Consider the following 20,531-nt stretch of genomic DNA (forward strand, 5'->3'; position numbering starts at 1 on the left):
TTTGTTATTTCTGAAACAAATAATAAAACAATAAACAATAAATTTTTGTTAAAACTTTAAAAAACTTGAATTTAAAATTATCTTCTTGTCTATTTATATTAATAAAAATGAGTCGCCGAATTGTATGTACGCCCATAACTATGGAACAATCGCAGGTTGTCAAGGGTCACAGTGTTGGTCAAACGTAGTAATGAACGCCACATAGGTACACTCGTTGGATAACTTCCGCTTATAAAACCAGACTAAGTACTAGTTTCCCTCCGATCACATAAATGATAGTTAACAAGGAAATTAGTTTCGTTTCCAGATCAAAGCTTCATATAAACACACGTTTCTCAATATCGTATGTACCTTTACTTTAATCCCGAGTTAGTTGTAAGGTTCAAACGGGTTTTATCGTTGCTAAAGTATCAAAGCGGTTAAAAAAAGCTTAAGATGACTGCAAAGATATTATATAATCATAGTAGACAATATTTGACTCATATTTTTTTTAAAGATCTAATGCTTTATCTGTAATATTATAAATTTAAAAAATTATAATATATTATATAATTTTTGATACGCTCTTATGATATTATACAATACGACAAAGATTTTTTTTAAACCTACAATTCAAAATTATTTGATTAAAATGATATGATATACATTAAGTGTACCAAATTAGTATAGCTATCTCAACGGTCATAGCGCTGAATTGTAGCTGTTGCGCTGGCGGTTGCGGGTTCGATCCGCGCACATGACAAACATTTGTATTAACCATACAGATATTTGGTCTGGGTGTTTGTGCAATCCTTGTGGGTCTCCCACTCTCCACTGTGCCTCGGAGAGCACGTTAAGCCGTCGGTTACGGTTGTTATATATACCCTACCCTATACCTCATAGCGCTCGTTACTCATACAATGTTAATTTTTTTTTGTAAAATTTGAATTTTATTTACTAAACATAAGCTAGCTAAATTACTAATCAGTGTACTAATCCAAATTATAATACACAGTAATTCTCAAAGATATAAAATAGCTAATAAAATGAAGTGTAATTCTACAACTTTTACGTATAAATCTTATAATTTTTATTATAATTAATTCTGATAATTTTCGTAGCTTAGTGTCTAAATATCGTTACTAGATGCCGTTCATTGGAAATTTTAAAATCCTGTATCGCACTGACTAGGTTTCATTTAAAAACCATAGATAGTTTCTGTAGTTTATTCAATGTTACTCTAGTTTCCCTTCAAAACGCATAAATCTTTCACATTTTACTAAAGATATCCGTGAAGGGAACACTCAATCAATCAAGATTTCTGTAATCATAGTAATCTCAATTGAACTCAATTATACGGTATAATTACAACACTGCATAGTAAAATTACTTATACAATTTTCTTTAACTCTAAATTTCAAAAAATAATTTGTGATTTTATCAAACTCAATTCAAGTGAATCAAGTGGCATAGTTACAACACAGCATAGTAAATTTACTAAGTATTTGTGTGATAAATTGTTAAATTTAATTTAAAAGTTAACTAATCTAATTTTCTCCAACCGCTTGGTAAATTTCAAAAAATATTTTGTAATTTTCTCAAACTGAGTTAAAGCATCCTGTGTAGTAAATCTACTAAATTATTTTGCGTTAACATATCCTACATATTTTTAGCAAAATTATCAAAGCAATTTTTAACAGTGTAGTGAGGAATATATCCGCTAACCCGCATCAGAGCAGCGTGGTAGATTTAAGCTTAGATTCTTCTCCTACATGGGGAAAGAGGCCTATGCCCAGCAGTGGGATATTACAGGTTGAAGCGTAGCGTGAAGCGCGTACATAATTACCCCAAACTTGATAATACCTACATAGGTTAGTACCTTTTAATCTAATTACAAAACTGAAATGCTCGTTTCTTTATTCAATTCAAAAGTCTAATTTAAAAGGGTGATAAGGTTAAAGTCATTATTTTTTGAAATTATTGAAGGTGATCAAAAGCTGTGAAATATAACGCTATTTTATTGAAGAAACCGCCTATAGGAGAAAAACCCTATGAATATTTTATTAAGTCGTAATAACATTAGCAGAAGAAATGCTTTGATCCCTTTTTACATTGCCTGTAATGAAATATAAGTACTTATAATTCGGTTAATATGTTAACACCTTACAGTAGCTCATGTTATTCAAGCGGCGTTTATTTGCTTTGTTTTACATTTTGTATAAAATGTCTAAATATAATATATCTATCAATTTGAAGCAAAAATGTATATTTCACAGCTGTTCAATATTTAGAATATTTTGAATCTCGTTATTTTTAATTAATTTTTCTCATTATTTTAAAAGTAAAGTATTAAGTTAGAAGGCGAAATAAAAAATCTAATGCGACACCAATCTTGGAGGATCTGGTTGCAGGCGTCTATAAGCTACGGTAATCTCTTACCATCGGGTGAACCGTACGCTTGTTTGCCGAACTAGTGATATAAATAAATAAATAAATATATATATATATATATATATATATATATATATATATATATATATATATATATATATATATATATTTATATATTTATATATTTATATTTATACTAGCTGTGCCCGCGACTTCGTCCGCGTGGAATGTAACAAAAAATTTATTGTTTAGTCCGCAGAGTTACAAAATAAATAAATTTCTAAAATAAAAGTAACCTAAGTTACTCCTTACTACATTAACTATCTGCTAGTAAAAGTTCCTTCAAAATCGATCCAGTCGTTTCAGAGATTAGCTGGAACAAAAAGACAGACAGACAAAAATTAAAAGAAACGTTATTTTGGTATATGTACCGTGTATATACATCTATAGGTATGTAATTTAGTAAAAAGCGGTTATTTTAATATTACAGACACTCCAATTTTATATATTTGTACAGATTAGCACAACAAACTGTTGAATTGCAATTAACATATAGATTTAGGTAATAAATATAACAAAAACTCGTGATTCGTTCCTTTTTTGGAATTTTTTCTAACAAAATTTACGAATTATCACATTGTGAACCTAATTAAACTAGTTAATTAAAATTTAACAAAGACTTTGTGAATAAAAATTATCTATTACATCACATTTTGTCTGTATTGAATGTTTTATAAATAAGTCGTAAAGAGCCATTACAATAGAATTTTCGTTATTACTTATTTCGTTATTTATGGACTTCCTTAATTAAACCGAAGTTTAGTAATTCTGTTTCATAATTATTATCTTGATTTTTTTTTTATAAAATGAAAATACATCCGCATGCTTTTGAAACCCAAGTCCTTTTTTATTCTTAAAACACGCTATTTTTTTATCAAAGTAGGCGTTTTTCAACAACATCATTGCTTAACTTAGATAGACTATCCTAATGTTTCTAACAGAGACGTGAGTCCACCGACCAATTCTTATTCTAACGTATAAGATCATATTATCTTGTTTATTATATTTGTTTTTAAGCTCACACAGACACCAAAAATATGTTATTATAACTTTGGAAATGAAATTCGTTCTCGCCCACATGTTTGACCGGTCCGATGCTTATCTAAGGCAGAATGTGAAATATGGAATATACATATAAATTACTATATCACAAGTAATAAAATATATACAATATAAAAAAAAATAGATAGGGCACGTATTACACTAAAAGATATTTTAATTATAAATAGCATATTTATTATATAAAGTTTATATGCTACAAAAATATCACAGACAACAAGACTCAATTCCTTTATAGTCGAATTAAACGTGAACAATACCTATTGAAATATTTCTGCCCACATTCTAACTTTTTATTGTGTTACATTATTATGTTATTTGTATATGTGTAAAAAATAGTTCAAAGATGATCCCACGATCATTAAGGAAGCTATTTTTTCCCGGCAGCCTTTAAGAAAATTTTAGGCCAAAAATAAATTCATCATCATCATTACAGCCTATACAGTCCACTGCTGGACATAGGCCTCCACAAGTTTACGCCAAAAATAACGTGAACTCATGTGTTTTGCCCATAGTCACCACGCTGGGCAGGCGGGTTGGTGACCGCAGTACTGGCTTTGTCGCACCGAAAACGCTGCTGCCCGTCTTCGGCCTGTGTATTTCAAAGCCAGCAGTTAGATGGTTATCCCGCCACCGGTCGGCTTCTTAAGTTCCAAGGTGGTTGTGGAACCTTGTTATCCCTTAGTCGCCTCTTACGACACCCACGGGAAGAGAGGGGGTGGCTAAATTCTTTAGTGCCGTAGCCACACAGCACAAAAATAAATTATATAAAGCTTAAACGATTTCGAAGTGGATAAATAATAAATTATACAAACAATCTACCTATGTGGCATTAATTACTACGTTTGACCAATACTGTGACCCTTGACAACCTGCGATTGACCGATGGTTATGGGCGTACATACAATTCGGCGATTCATTTTTATTAATATACATATTAGTGATATTTACTTACTCATATTTGAATAGCCCGGTGGCGCAGTTTGTAGTGGCCTGCTTTCTGCTCCATTGGTTGCGGGTTCGATTTCCGCCTGAGTCTGGGTGTAATACATGTATTTATAAATTTATATATGTATTATTTCTATGTATATTTATATTTAAAAAAATATTTAGTTATAACAGTCGGCTGTTACCTGTAACACAAGCATTAAGTTGCTAGTAGGAACAGTTGACCGTGTGTGTATGTTATAAAATATTTATTATTAATCTACAGGTAGAACTGACCGGTCACTGTCACATATCATATCTTGTCATAAAATTTAACTTAAAAAAGTTATTAGATCTTACCATCAACGACGATAATTAATATAAAATTATCGAATAAAAAACAAGATCAATATATTCTAGTGCTGTAATGATAGTATATCAGTTATTTGATTAATTAATTGAACTACTGTCTACTTATACGTCACCTCTTTTCGTTACGTAATATTTAGTAACATTATGTACGTGTCGTATGTCCGTATAATATTATATGTTGATAGCTGTAAACAAATGGTCTAAAATATTCCATTAAAAAAAAACAATTATTTGAAATTAACCTACTACTGCTCAAATTAGAAGTGATAATGCAGTGATCCCTTGATGTTGAAATCAAGGTGCATTCATGCGATGCATCGATGGCTCGTTCTTATACGTGCTTGTCTATGATGAGATGAGATATATTATTAATATAGAGATCCCGATTTATATTTATTTTATATTTATATTCTGAGAACTTACCAAAAATTTTATTTGCTTATGAGTTGTAAACGCAATAATATAGTAAGTTACCGAAGAAATCTTGTATTAATTATTAATTATATATGTATTATGCAATGAAATAACTATTAAGTATATAAAAATATATATAAAGCTTTAAATACTCTTACGAAAAGTAAATCAATTAGCTATAACGATTTTAACTGTACACTTTTAAGTTTGGTTTTCCTGCTAAAAAAATTTACATACAAAAATAAATCAACACTTTATTCATATATACTGGTATGTCGACGATGTAGTCGAGAGTTTTTTTTTTTAATTATATATAAATAAGATCGCTATTTAATTCAATAATCATATTGTAAGGTATTTCCAAATAAATATTAATAAAATGAAATTAGTATATAAACTCATATCCAGGTTACCTTTTATATATTTTATATGTTTTTGTTTATTTGTAGCATCAGAGATAACAGGACTAAATATAAATGACTGTTTTGAGAGTTGGACGAAGCTCGACTGATCTTTGTTTTATTTTCTTTAGATTATCAATTCATCTACTGTATTTTTTTTATAAAAAACTGCACTTACTAAACCCAGTTTCGCAAATTTAACAATGTAAAAAAATCGTATCACTTTCGTCAGATCTAAAAACACCACTGAAAAGTTTCGCAATGGAACGCGTCGAATGAAATAGTTTATTTTCCGAGCAGAACAATTCTAGCTTTATTTGGTCAGTCACTTTATTTTCTGCAGGAAGAATATTTTTTTTTTTGAGTATTTGAAAAGCTATCCGCTTAATATTTATTTATTTACATATGTAGTATTTATATGTGTGTATATCGAAAAAAAAATAGCTATACCAGGCGGCTGTTACCTATAACACAAGCATTAAGTTGCTTACTTAGGAACAGATGACCGTATGCGCGCGTGTGTGTGTGTGTGTGTGTGTGTGTTGTAGATATTTATTCATCTAAAATTTCACTTTAAGCATTAATAAGAGTTAGAAGAGTTATTTAGGCGAAGCATTGGCAATCACAACAAAAAAGTATTTTTTACAATTTTTGTCTGTCTGTCTGTTTGCTCCGGCTAATCTCTGAAACGGGTGGACCGATTTTGACGGGACTTTCACTGGCAGATAACTGATGTAATAATGAGTAACTTAGGCTACTTTTATTTTAGAAATTCCTTTATTTTATAACTCTGCGATCTGAACAATAACTTTTTTGTTACATTACACGCGGATGAAGTCGCGGGCACAGCTAGTTTTTAAAATATTTTTTGTACGGAACCCACGGTGAGCGAGTCCGACTCGCACTTAGCCGGTTTGTTATACTTGATTGGAACCTACTGAATAAATATACTTATGGTAATATATCTTCTCTGTTTAGCTGTAATCATGTACCGTGTAATCATTTTGGTCTTTTTCTTAGCTGTACTTGGTCTTAAGGCTATCTGGTCGAAGAACAAACTCTGAGGGTGGCAAAAGCTATCATTACACGGGCTACTTAACGTTCGCTAACGCTTCATTGCCAGTATTGTTCTCTCCACCACCTGTTATATGATAATGACTTATTTTAATAATTTTCTTATATGCACTAAAGGTTGTAATTATTTCATTACCTATATCATGTATATTATCGGCGGAGCATGAGTGAGCGTGCTTTCGCACGCAAGGGCGGAAGGGCTGCACTTCCCGCAGCGCCGGAGCCAAGCGTTCCTCTAACTTTCGAAATTCTTCTTCTAACCTCAAAACTTTAACCATGGATATCTCCATAACCATGGGGTTCTGAGGTGTGACAGTGGTACCAGGGGTAGCGTTGCGTTGCGTGCGACCGAAGACAGGTAGCAACGTCACTGGTGCGACAAAGCCAGCCCTGCAGTCACCTACCCGCCTGCCCAGCGTGGTGACTATGGACAGCACACATGAGTTCACCCCATTTTTGACACGAACTTGTGGAGACATATGTCCAGCAGTGGACTGCGATAGGCTGAAGTGATGACGTTATGGTACCTCAAATTGTTGACTTACTCGAAAACCAATCCTTAGTGAATTATCATCATCATCATCATATAAATCAATACGCTAAGGTTAAGATGTTTGCCTCCCTTTTAAGAAAAAACTTCAAAATTACTCCACACAAATTATATATCATTTTATACATAATTGCTTGCTCTACCGGCATGCACAACTCAAAATTTATTATTGGTTTTGTTTTTGTAAAATAATTAATTATTAAACATAGTCATTTAAATTAATAAACATTGTCGGCTTTAATTTTGAAACAACGTCAACATGATTGACAATTATTATATCTACCTACTTATTTAGTGCGAATTATTCGCACGAGTATTGCTGGTATTAAATAAATGACAACTGTATTTTAATTATTAGACGAAAACGGCTTGAAACAGAATTTTGCTATTTCGCAATAATATCTTCGCTTATATAAAACGTTAAAAAAATGTGATTTTTTATAGTAATGATAACTTAGGAAACAATTCTCTAGATCTAAATAAATTATTCTTTTCTGTAATTTATTTATTAATTTTTTTTATTCATCGATTTTTTCAATCTAGTTTCATATCAAGACTAATAATGCTATAGTAAACAAGGCATTATTTAAACACATAATTCACTAATAAATAAAGATTGTCGCAGTTTACCGATACCAGTAAACGTTATGATACGTTTTTCTTTATCAAATATGAATTGTACACTTGCGTCTGTTATACATATAATTTACCGATTTCTATGTGCTGTAACTAAACAACGTGATTATATTATTATAGTAAAAGTGAATTATAACTTCTTGATGTATCATATTAATGAAAAAATTAAATTAATTTACATTGAATTTATTAATAAGAATATGTTACTAATACTTACTAAAGATTAATTCAAGGAAAGTGTCCGAAAATTATCCTTTATAGTACAAAATATTAAAAAAAAACAGTGTCTGACCCTCGAATATAAATCTTCTTTCTCATTTGTCTTTTACAAATTATTGTAATTAATCATGTTTGAAAAAAAAGGCTGGATAAAATTGAGTTGTGGGTGTAAACTTTTAAGTGCCAAATTTATTTAGAAACTTTCGTTGTAGGTATCATCTGTAAATGAAAACATCGTAAAGATTCCGTAGATGTTTCGAGAATAATTTCGATTCACCTGTATCGCCAATCTGTACTGGTAAATCAAAGCAGATTAAACTTAATTCCACTTGCTAACAGGTAAAAGGGCCTTTGCGCAAAATTAAAACAGTCACGAGTATTACAAAAATGTCTGTCTAAATCTGTATTGAGTACGCGTTGCGTCAGTTGTGTGGTTCGTTTGTTGCGTTTATTGAAGTTTTACTTCTTTACGCACGCTTGACTAGGGGAGTAAGCTGGGGAATGCGTGACGAGAGCTACCTTCCTCTCAAAGCCAGTTACGTTTCGTATATCTAAGACACAGTGCAGGCTGATTGTTAAAGAAGTTTTACTTCAGTCGTGCGGTCTAAGTCACTCATGTTTTTTTTTTTTTTTTATATTGTAGTAATAAAAATAAACAGTGTATATTTTTATGTAAAAAGTATTAAAATGTTCTTACATGCAACAGTATAAGTTACTGTTGACTTTACTAAAAGTTGTAATGCATTTGAAACTATTAAACTTTCAACGTTAGTACTTTCACCGAGCAAATATAATGAGACTTATCCAGGCAAACTCATATCTTAGACTACGGAATTTCTGAATAGTTTTGTCGCATCTATTGTATCTTTTATTTTACTATAATTAATTATTTTTAAATTACTAAAAAAGAAACAAATTAAAATTATTATTTATAATAAGCTAAACTTGGTAGCCGGAAATAACTCTAATATTCTTTATTTAAAACGTTTTAAGTTTTTGTCTAACCAAAATCATTTTTGCTATTTCTCTCATTTTCGTTATTATTATTAGTATGTCGTGTGTAGCTTAGAATAACGTAACTTAGTTCAAGAACGTAAATAAGTTATAAACACCATACAAAGTAATTTTATACATTCGCTTATGTTATTTTCGTACATTACTTTTTTTATAAATACAATTTTAACATTCTGTCGAAAACTAATTTTGTGATTTTTTTCCTTAAAAACGCAACTTTTGCTGAAAAACTAGTCTTACGTAATAAAACAAATGGGATATTTAAAGAAAACTTAATAATATAAATGCAAAACCATTCATTTCTCTTGGTTAACAACGTTCACAACTTTTCAGAAATGACACGTAAACCAAAGAATAGTGTTTCCAGAAAATTCCTAAAAATTGTGGACTAAGAATAATGCCAATATAAATCTAAGTAAAAGTGAAACGTTATACGTAATACCTAACCGGTGAATTTCATACTTTCATATTTATTTTTTCGTGAACATATCGTAATTTTTTATAATTTAATTTTATTTTTACTCTGTCCTTATATTTTTATAACGAACGAATATTAATTATTTATTATAACGAACATAAACAAAAAAAAAAAATGTACCCAACTTGTTGCAGTCGTTCGGGACTTATGTGCGTAGATGTTTTAATAATAATGTGTATGAAGCTATCGTACGTAACATTTTTTGCGCATTATGTTACTTCAACATGAAACCTATATAGCTGGAATATATTTATCATTAAATCCCTATTATTCTTCCTACACTACAACATTCTAATTAAACGTGATGAGCTACTAAAATATAGTTTGCTAAATGTTACGACGACGTCTTTACAAAATTTTGTAGCTTGAAGTATAATAGTTATAAAGTTGTTAAATTAACGGGTACATGAAGGACTCAAAATCGTTCACACGAATTCGCTCGGACAATTAATAAACGTCACTGAAAGTGAAATTCATTTTGTTTAATATGAGAGCTGACAAGCTTTAATGTTGTGGACGTGCAACTCTATGTTTACCTCGTAGCAGTGAAATTTAAAAACATTAAACTGATTTCTCTTTAGAGTTTCATCTTTATAATAGTTTAGTGCTTGTGTATCATTATATATGAATAATGATTTAGATAGTTCTTATATATGATAATGCATAAAGATTTTTTCGTTAGACATTTCCGTTATAACCAATATATCTAAATTAGTTAAACTTAAAAAAAAGGTTGATAAAATGTTCTACTTCTAATCGTTTTGCGGTGTCACCCGATTAAAGGTGTACATGTTTTATTAAATAGAATATAGGAAACTTACGAAACTTCCCAATACCGAATCCATAGCTGTCAAAGAAACCGTATATACAAACAACGATTCTTAGACTACGACAAGTCATCGCTACGATTGCTATGACGACGCATGGCTATGACATTGCATAGTTTGTGCCTCGTGATCTTGGACCATTAGATGTCGCTTTGTATTGCTACGATGATGACTTATGAATTTTGAAACAAGTCAAAGGGTCAGAGGGCTTAACAGCAGTTAAAAATCCTTAGGGTCTTTTGTTATTCTGGCAGGGTCACATAGTCTGATGACTGAGATAATCGACTGAAGATGATGATTATTAAAGGACTTCGAGAGAAGAAAGCGCTAAACCTTAGCAAAAGCCACGTTTTATTGACGGACAGACAAAATATGCGAAATGTTAGTGACTATAAGTACTTCTTTAGAATTTAAATAACTGATAAATAATTTTTTTGAATTATTTATTTAGTTCTTGTTGGTAAATAAGTACTAAATTCAATTATATCTCCCCCGTCAAATTTGTTTCAAGAACGTACAACAAAGAAGTTCAAAGTAAGCTAGCAAACATGTTACGTTGTTGTATAGGTACCAGAAAATTATACATCACTCATTTGATTAAACACGAGTCAGAAAACGTATTCATCGTGAATATTAATTAATTAATTAATTAATTAATTATATCTCATTGACAACTAACATTAATCTGATCTCCTATTGAGAAACGTGTTTCAGTATATTAATTTCATTAATTTAAGATGAATTATTATGTTCCCCTTTAAGATATTTCATAGTTTTCATAATAAAGTATTTTTTAATTAAAATAAACATCCACGGGCTCTAAAATGAACATGTTTTTTTTATCAAACATTGTCCATTGTAATTATGCTACAGGCGACTTAATAATAAAACTACAGATCGACAGTTCTATGACTGCCTTGTAAAGCTAGGACGTGGACGACGCTGACGGAATTTTTCTGTAACAACTTAATTTTTAAACAGTTAACTTTTTTCAAACAGTACACTTAATTAATAAATAAACTATAGTGTTTTTTTTACGATACATACAAGTAACGTCAAAAAAGGCTACATTAAAAAAAATTAAAGATTCATGGTAGCAAATCATCTAAAACTTTCAAAATTATTACATCCATTTTGTCTTATGCAATAATCTGAAGTAATCACAGTATGTAGTATTTTGCTCTAGTTTCTATTGTCTCTGTAGAAATCGTTTTTCTATTATTTCGTTGTCTTTAGTAAAAATTACAACAAATTACATCCTTATTTTTTTTTTTATTTTCTTTTATTTAACAATTTATGTATACTGATAGCAATAGGAAATAGCTCGTATAAACAATGCTGATACAAAGGCACTACTTATCCCATGATGAAATCTCTTCCATTAGTCCTGCAACAGAAAAACTATAAAACAGTCGCAAAATTAGCGTTTACAATCTAAACAAACTAAGAATAAAAATATGATATACATAATAAATACATAATTGTACAATATTTAAATGCATACATACATACACAATGTATACACACGTAGATACAAATATTATGATACTACAGAACGATTAATTTGTACATATAGATTTGTACGTATACACTTATACAAATAGATGCTCAAACACGATAAACTGTTTGCAGAGGCGACATTCCAAATTTTCAAAAGCAGAATAAATAACCAAGATCCGTGTTTCAATTTTCGCAGAACTGTTGATGTTGTGATGGCTAGTCACGCTTTCATTTCTCGCCCATGAAAAATATGTGACCTGAATACAATTTAAGAAATGTCCTTGGATTGGCCGTCGAGTATAATTAATTATTTTTAATTATTAAGATAATAAATGGTCACTTTTTTTACTGCGAACTTTAACAATATTTTTAAAAAAGCTCGGTTGTTGGTGGTACTTGTGACATTATTGCTTTTTTATATTGTTTCACAGATATAATAAAAATTGCGACTATGACTGTAAAAAGTTTAAAAAAAACGGAAACGGATATTTTTTACGAATATTTTAAAACATCTTTATAAGGGCTTTTTTTAAATTTCGAAGAGGATTTTGAAAACAATCAATCAAATACATTAAAAAATACTTTTAAAAAATAATTCCGAAATGTGAATATTTACACCGTTTTGTGATTTTAGTATTAATAGCAAATACTGTCTTACCAGTGGGTCTTAACGTATAACATACAGGTTACTTCTATATAGAATCTGCGAAGAATTTAATTATATTTTATCGCTCGGTATAGCCATCGAGCCAATCAGATATACTATAATATTATACAAGTATAACTAATTACTATTAAAATCAGTTTAGATAATACCGCCTTTATACACTTTCATACCATTGTATATTTAAGTCATGTTAATTCCTTCGAAAATGTTATGTTATTCGCTGTATTAAAAAAACCTAACAAGAGATATGAAATATAGAATTATTATTATTTTATAAATAAATGTCTTATAACATACACACACGGTCGTCTGTTCCTATGAGAAACAACTTAATGCTTGTGTTATTGGTAGCAGCCAAATAATACAAATAAATATTTTTTTTTCTTAAGAAATATATATATATATATATATATATCAATAGAAATACTACACCCAGACTCAGGCGGGAATCAAACCCGCAACCTGCGGAGCAGAAAGCAGGGCCACTACAAACTGCGCCATCGAGCTAGTCAAAGTAGAATTATAGGTATAAAAAACTTACACCATGACAAATATGATCGTACAGTCAAGTCAAATTAAACAACTTAATTGTTTTTGTTAATTGCTCCATCTTGATTCTTGTTGAGAATTTAAAATACGATTACAAAATAATCGTAGCCATCTTGTAACTGAATAAATATTGATAATAGTTTTTATGTTTGAGATGCGTTAGGAATATAACTTAATCCCTATCATTTGAAGTAATAAAAAATATATATTCTAAAAATGCAAACTGAGATTGTCTGCATAAATAATGTTTTCATTAACTCATTATTTCCATATTTCTTTGCAATAGTTTTAAAGAAATAAGCACACTAAATATTTTCAAAAGTTTTAACAAAAATTAAAGAATGTCTCGCTCCTTTTAATTTATTTATCAGTTCTTTAAAAAACGAAGTAAACCTAAGTATTTATTTTTATAAGTTCTACCCGATTGTAAATACTTCTGCTATTTAAAGCATTTTAGTGTATACATTTGAAACAACTTTAGCTTCCACTAATAATACTTTTATCCGCAACTTCTCATCCATGTTTATTTTTTATTATAACTCACATTATTAATCTCACGTTTAGACGGTATATATATATATATATAACTAATAATAGATAATAATAAATTAGATCTCCAAGAATAATCTAACCGCATTTTCTTTGGGAAATGATGATAATTTCGTGCCGTAGCTTTTAAATGGTACAAAGAAAAACGTACAGACTGGAAAAAAAATATCCTTTAAATGGTTTTTGTTTCTTTTGATCTTATAAAATTACTTTTTATATTTCTCAAATACAGACATCGGCTCGTTCCAATATTAATGTAGACAATTATATAATAAGTTACAAAAAAGTCTAAAAGAGTTAAAACAAGATTAAATTAATCTTTGAAGTTTGAATAACAATTTTTTGTAAGTCATCCATTTTCCACCGTGAAGTAACCTTTGATCTTGTATTTAAAAGAACCGATCAGCTAAAAAGCAAGAGTGTTTAGATAAGTGTTAATTACAATTTATTTAAATTAAATGTCATAATTTCTAAAGTTACATAAAATTGATCAAACATTTAAATTAACGTTTAAGGTAAAAAAAAAAAAATTATTAACTTAAAAATTTATTCACTTAATATTTATCAACTAATCTAACATTAAAAGAACAAAAAAGGTACAAAACATAAAAAAGACTTCCAAGTAGAAATTATTACTGTATTATGTCACTTAAAAGACGTTTTACAAATAATAAGGGTTTGAATAATTTCGCATATAAAAAGTGGCAAAGATGCTGGCAACATTATGAAATCCAAGCAATCCGTCCTTTTTAATTTTCAGTTAAAAATGAATCCTATAAATTATTCTATTGATGGTGGAGGCCATCACTGCCAGATATAAAATCATTTTTAACCGACTTCCAAAAAAGGAGGAGGTTCTCAATTCGACTGTTTTTTTATGTATGTTAACATCAGAACTTTTGACCGGGTAGACCGATTTCGGCAATTTTTTTTTAATCGAAAGGTGGTATGCGTCAATCGGTCCCATTTAAATTTATTTGAGATCTAACAATTACTTTTCGAGTTATATCTAATAATGCGTTTTTACTTGACGCTTTTTTCGTCGACCTACATTGTATTATACCACATAACTTTTTATTGGATATACCGATTTTGATAATTCTTTTTTTGTTGAAAAGGAGATATCCCTAGTTTTGTACCGTGATAAGGAAACCAGGATTTGATTATGGAATCCGAGAGAAATCAAGGGAAACTCTCGAAAATCCGCATAACTTTTTACTGGGTGTACCGATTTTGATAATTTTAATTTAATCAAAAGCTGATGTTTATCATGTGGTCACATTTAAATTTTATCGAGATTTGATAACTACTTTTTGATTAATCTTTGATAACGCGTAGTTACTTGACTATTTTTTTGTCGATCTACGTTGTATTACTTGTCAATGTAATTGAAGTTGGTTTTTTTTCGTTTGCCTGCAAACACAATTATGTTTTTATAAATTGCGTAAAGTAAGTCATTCTAAAATCCAACTCTTCGTACTAGAAATTATACTTAGACATAATTTAATATATAAAAATAATCTGATATTTATTAAGAGTCAAAGAGTAATACATCTATTTAAAAAAATACTTTTTCAAAATTTTTACATAATGATTACTTTAAATAAATAATATTTAGCTGGCTCTGTCATTGTTCGAAATGGCTTATTTTAGAGTTTCAAGACTCAGAAATATTGCTGTATCTATCCAATATTTATTAGTTACTTCCAGAATGTCGTCTTTCCAACGATAAATTTATCTGTTTGTTGAACCATTGCATGTCGCGCGACAGCCAATTTTTTTATGTATGTTCTCTCAAAACTTTTTACTGGATCGACCGATTTCGATGATTATTTTTTTTTAATCGAAAGGTGGTGCGTGTCATGTGGTCCCATTTAAATTTAATTTAGATCTAACAAGTACTTTTTAAATTATATCTTATTAAATGCATATTTTCTCGACTATTTTTTCGTCATCTACATTGTATTATACCGCATAACTTTAGGTCGAAATTCTTCGCTTATAGACCATTGACCGACACAACAATAGGAATAAATATTGTTGAGTCTACATTCCACATGTCAGCAATCTCGTGGGCAAGGTATAAATATTTACTTAATATTTCTTTTACCGCCTTTACGAGATTATCGTCATGTGGAAATGTTATGTCAACAATAATTGCTCGGCGCGTTGATCGGTCTACTAGCACTATATCAGGTTTATTGGCTGCAATAAACCTGTCAGTGACAATAGACCGATCCCAGTAGAGCAATGCATGACCATTTTCAAGAAACGGCCTAGGGTTATACCTATAATAAGGCAACTCATTTTCAACGAGGCCGTATCGAATGGCAAGTTATTGGTGGACAATCCTGGCTACTTGGTTATGTCTGTGCAAGTACTCGCCGTTAGCAAGATGACTACAACCGGAAACAACATGTTTGAAGGATTCTCCAGGCTTATGACAAGATCGGCATATGTCTGGAGTTCCATCTTTCATGATTTGTTTCCGGTAGTTATTCGTCTTAATAACTTCGTCTATAATTGCACAGACAAAACAGATAAATTTTGTGTGCTGTTTAAATATTCTTTTAAAATTGTATCCATAACACCTACTAAAGCCAAAATATGTCTGTGAACAGGCAAACTAGGTAGCTGTGGCCTAATATTTATTTATTTTTTTTATTTTCTTAGATCTAATATTACAGGTATAACCGAATTAATTAGACATAGTAAAGGAGACATAAAGAAAAAAAATAAAAAGTTAAATTACAATATAAAAAAGAATTAGCTGACATAAACAATAATACTAAAAACAGTAACAATGCAACATTAATGAATATAAAAACATTAAATTCATTTCTCATAACATATTATATACAAAGTAACTTTTGCGAATTCACTCCTCGAACAAAAAAAAGGTCTAGTGTGTCAGACACCAAGTTCAGCGTTCTATTTGAACGAGCAAGGGGCCGTTGTGCACTAGTTTAGTTCTGCCGTGGGGGTTCAAACCTAACCACTGCAATACACCCGGATTATTGACAACACAACGAAATAATTTTAAAATATAAGTTGCCAGAGCCAGCTATCTCTTAGTCTCCAACTTATTGTATCCAAGCATGCCCAACACAAACAATGTTGGATACATCAAGGAATACAAGGGATACACGCCATAAAGCGTATGGTAAAGAAACCTGGTGAATTTATTTTGAATACGTTCAGTTCATACGTAGATTCAGAATTTACATTTTCAGAATTTAAAATATAAGCATTAAAAGAAACAATAAATTATTAAAAAACAAAAATTATAAAAAGAAAATTTTTAGAATCAGAAAAAATACTTAACATACTTTTATGTTTGGGAAAAAATACAATTAACGGAACATTTTACTGATTTACTTTAAAATATCTTTATTTTTGTTAATTGTCGAAGAAAAAAAATTTTTTACAATTAAATGCCTTTCCGTGAACCGTTTTCAGTTGATGCTCATAAGTTATAGACTATATTAAAAATACTCTAAACGATAACTTTTAATTTATTTATTAATACTTTTGTTACTAATATTCTATAGTTATTATATTGTGTAAAATAGTCATCTTAATTATACGAATTATCAAACATAAGCATATTGTTATCAGTTCTTGCGACCCCTTCCGTGGTGTAACTAAAATATAGATACGAAACTGTAATAAAAGAAACGCAACATATTTTTTTTTTTTTGGCAAAGGTGTTTAGCTGGCACTTGAAACTCATAGTTGAAAGTAGTTCGATTGCTATGAGTGAAAAAATATAATCCTTTGTTTAAATAAGTGATTGTTTGTAATTTATGTCAAAGATCGTTTCAACTTTTCAGTTACGTTGATATTAAAAAAAATACTTGTTGTAATTTGCCTAACGAGATATCGGCGGCCATTCGAAAAACTCTATAAGTTGTTTACTAACCTCAAAATTTTATATTTGGTATAGCATTTTATAGCTTGTTTACCCTTCCGTGGACAAACTTCTCAGTGGCCACTATGTCCATCGAAGGCTAAGGGGTCCACGGAAGTGACTTTTATTAAGTCACTTAACTTGTATTATACAAATAGTATAATAAATTAATATATGAAAGCATGTGTTGTTTGGCGCTTTAGTAACTTTTTGAATGCTTATTTTTTATTTTGTTAAACCATTAAACCAACCAAGGCATGGCTTTATTGAATTCTACTTCAAGTTCTGTGTCTCACATCGGTGCCTTGTGTCCAAGAAGTATAGCTTTGTCTGAAGCAGACACAGGAAGTCTGATTATATAACGCCAGTAGAAGAAATTTCACAAAGTTTGCCTGTTCATCCTAAGAAAAGATTGAGATTAATTTCCGATTCTGATGAGTCTGTTATAATCTTTCCTTTGTTAGCAACTAAAAAAATTAATCCTTTTTCCTTTCAACAGACAGTGGCGATGAAGATTCTATATTTTGATTAATAGATTATATTTGACCATATTATTATTATTTTAATTCTGTTCTTTACATTTATAATGTCAATGGAAGAAAAAATCACTTCCCTGGACAATTTTATTATATTTTTTTAAGGTTAACAAATGTAGTATAACTTGTTTTGTTTTTTATATTAAGCACTTATGTGCAGTGTAATTATTATTTTGTATAAGTTTATAAGAGTGTTGAAATAAAAAGCCTAATTTTATCTTTTCTGTTGACTTCGTCGTCTTTTCGGTGGATACTAAAAAATGAAAATGTGGCAAAATTTGTAGAAAATAAGGTTTTGATCTCTGAATTTAGTCATAAAATGATTCTTTTGTTACATTTTATAAAAAAATGTTGATTTTTTTACATAAAAAGGTACTTTTTTTATTTCCAAGTTTTGAATCTCACTTTTGTTTATGAACCAACAATGTTGCACGTTCTTAATGACACGCAATATTATGAAATGACGAATCGATTGTTTATACCGATCGCGTTCAAAGGGTCGTTAACCTGCGGGTGACAGTTTATATACAGTAACATTATACATCACGTAGAAATTATAATAAATGAAAAATCAAATTTTGTGACTAAACTACCGGATGTATTTTATTGATAATTTTTTATGTGGGCTTGGAATGTCATTTCATATTCATTACAGCCTATACAGTCCACTGCTGGACACAGGCCTCCACAAGTTCGTGCCAAAAATGGCGTAAACTCATGTGTTTTGCCCATAGTCACCACGCTGGGCAGGCGGGTTGGTGACCGCAGTACTGGCTTTGTTGCACCGAAGACGCTGCTGCCCGTCTTTGGCCTGTGTATTTCAAAGCCAGTAGTTGGATGGTTATCCCGCCATCGGTCGGTTTCTTAAGTTCCAAGGTGGTTGTGGAACCTTGTTATCCCTTAGTCGCCTCTTACGACACCCACGGGAAGAGAGGGGGTGGCTAAATTCTTTAGTGCCGTAGCCACACAGCATCATTTCATATACGATGTCCAAATTATCGTTGTATTATAATCCCCAGCCTGTATTATTTTTTGTTCTATGATTAACGGTATATCACTTTTCATAACTTCTTTAAAGTTCAGAACTTTTCCCGTGTGTTTGTTATTCTTCTTTTTTTTGTGCACCTTATTGTGACTTTCAAGTGAAATTCACTCAACTATATAAATAGGCATAAATATTAAAATTTTCAAACACTTAATTTTATAGAACTATACGTATTTTATATAATTACTATAGGCATATACCATCTAGGTATATATGTATATGTGTGTAACATATATATATATATATATATATATATATATATATATATATATATATATATATATATATATATATATATATATATATATATATTACACACATACACATATATACCTAGATGGTTTGTCATATATATATTTAGTCCTATTTGGTCTTGTTTGTGTTTTTTTTTTCATCATTGATTGTAATTATACTACATTTTGAAAATAATATCACCTATAAATCGTGAATGACCTTACTATTCAAAACAAACATTGTGTACTTTTCCAAAGTAACCCATTGTAAATTTGTAGGAGACTAAATATAACTATGGTGCTCCTTTTTTTATTAGAAGCTACTGCCGTTTTAACCTAACTCCTATCTTCTTCTTCTTCTTCTTGTGCATCTCCACTACTGGAGGTTGGCCGTCAGCTCAGCGAATTTTTCACGATCTTGCGCCAAGCGAAATAGCTCTTCCACGCTAGTGATCTTCATCCATTCGCGGATGTTGCGCAACCAGGAATTTTTTCTTCTTCCAACGCATCGTTTGCCCTCTACTTTGCCCATCATTATAATTTGGAGCAGTTGGTATCGCTCGTGTCTCAAGACGTGGCCGAAATTACTCAGCTTTTCTCTTCTTGATGGTTTGCAGTAACTTCCGGCTACTGGCGACGCGTTGGAGTACTCTCACGTTCGAAACTTTCTGTGTCCAGCAAATACGGAGCATTCTGCGGTAACACCAGATCTCAAAAGCTTCTAGACGCTTCTGGGTGTCAGCTTGCAAGGTCCATGCCTCACTACCATATAACACTACTGGCCAGACATATCAGTGGAGTATTCTTAGTCTGAGCTTTATGGATAGTTTACGGCTGCACAAAACCTTCTCCAACCTTTTAAGGCTTGCTCGGGCAATTTTAATCCGGGTCCGAATTTCTTGCCCACAGTCCCATTCTTCATTTACCCAAGCACACACCAAGGTATTTGTACATATGCACCCGCTCTAGATTTTTACCTTCCACCTGAATTCTCGGCTTTAAACCTTTATCCCCCGACACCACCAGAAACTTGGTCTTGCTAACATTCATGCTCAAGTCCGCCTTCAAACTGCACTCGTTAACTCTGTTCACCAATGTCTGTAGATCGTTTTCTGAAGAGGCTATAAGCACGGTATCATCG

The 20,531-nt window shown here is 30.7% G+C and overlaps 1 non-coding gene across 1 annotated transcript; it reads left to right on the forward strand.

The window, feature by feature from the left end:
* The first annotated feature begins 1,214 nt into the window (after positions 1-1,214).
* Positions 1,215-1,328, forward strand: LOC123669071. The gene has a single exon (XR_006745681.1). It is a non-coding gene; the product is annotated as a U5 spliceosomal RNA (small nuclear RNA).
* The last annotated feature ends 19,203 nt before the right edge of the window (positions 1,329-20,531 follow it).

This window comes from Melitaea cinxia, chromosome Z, assembly GCF_905220565.1.
Source record: "Melitaea cinxia chromosome Z, ilMelCinx1.1, whole genome shotgun sequence".
NCBI lineage: Eukaryota > Metazoa > Arthropoda > Insecta > Lepidoptera > Nymphalidae > Melitaea > Melitaea cinxia.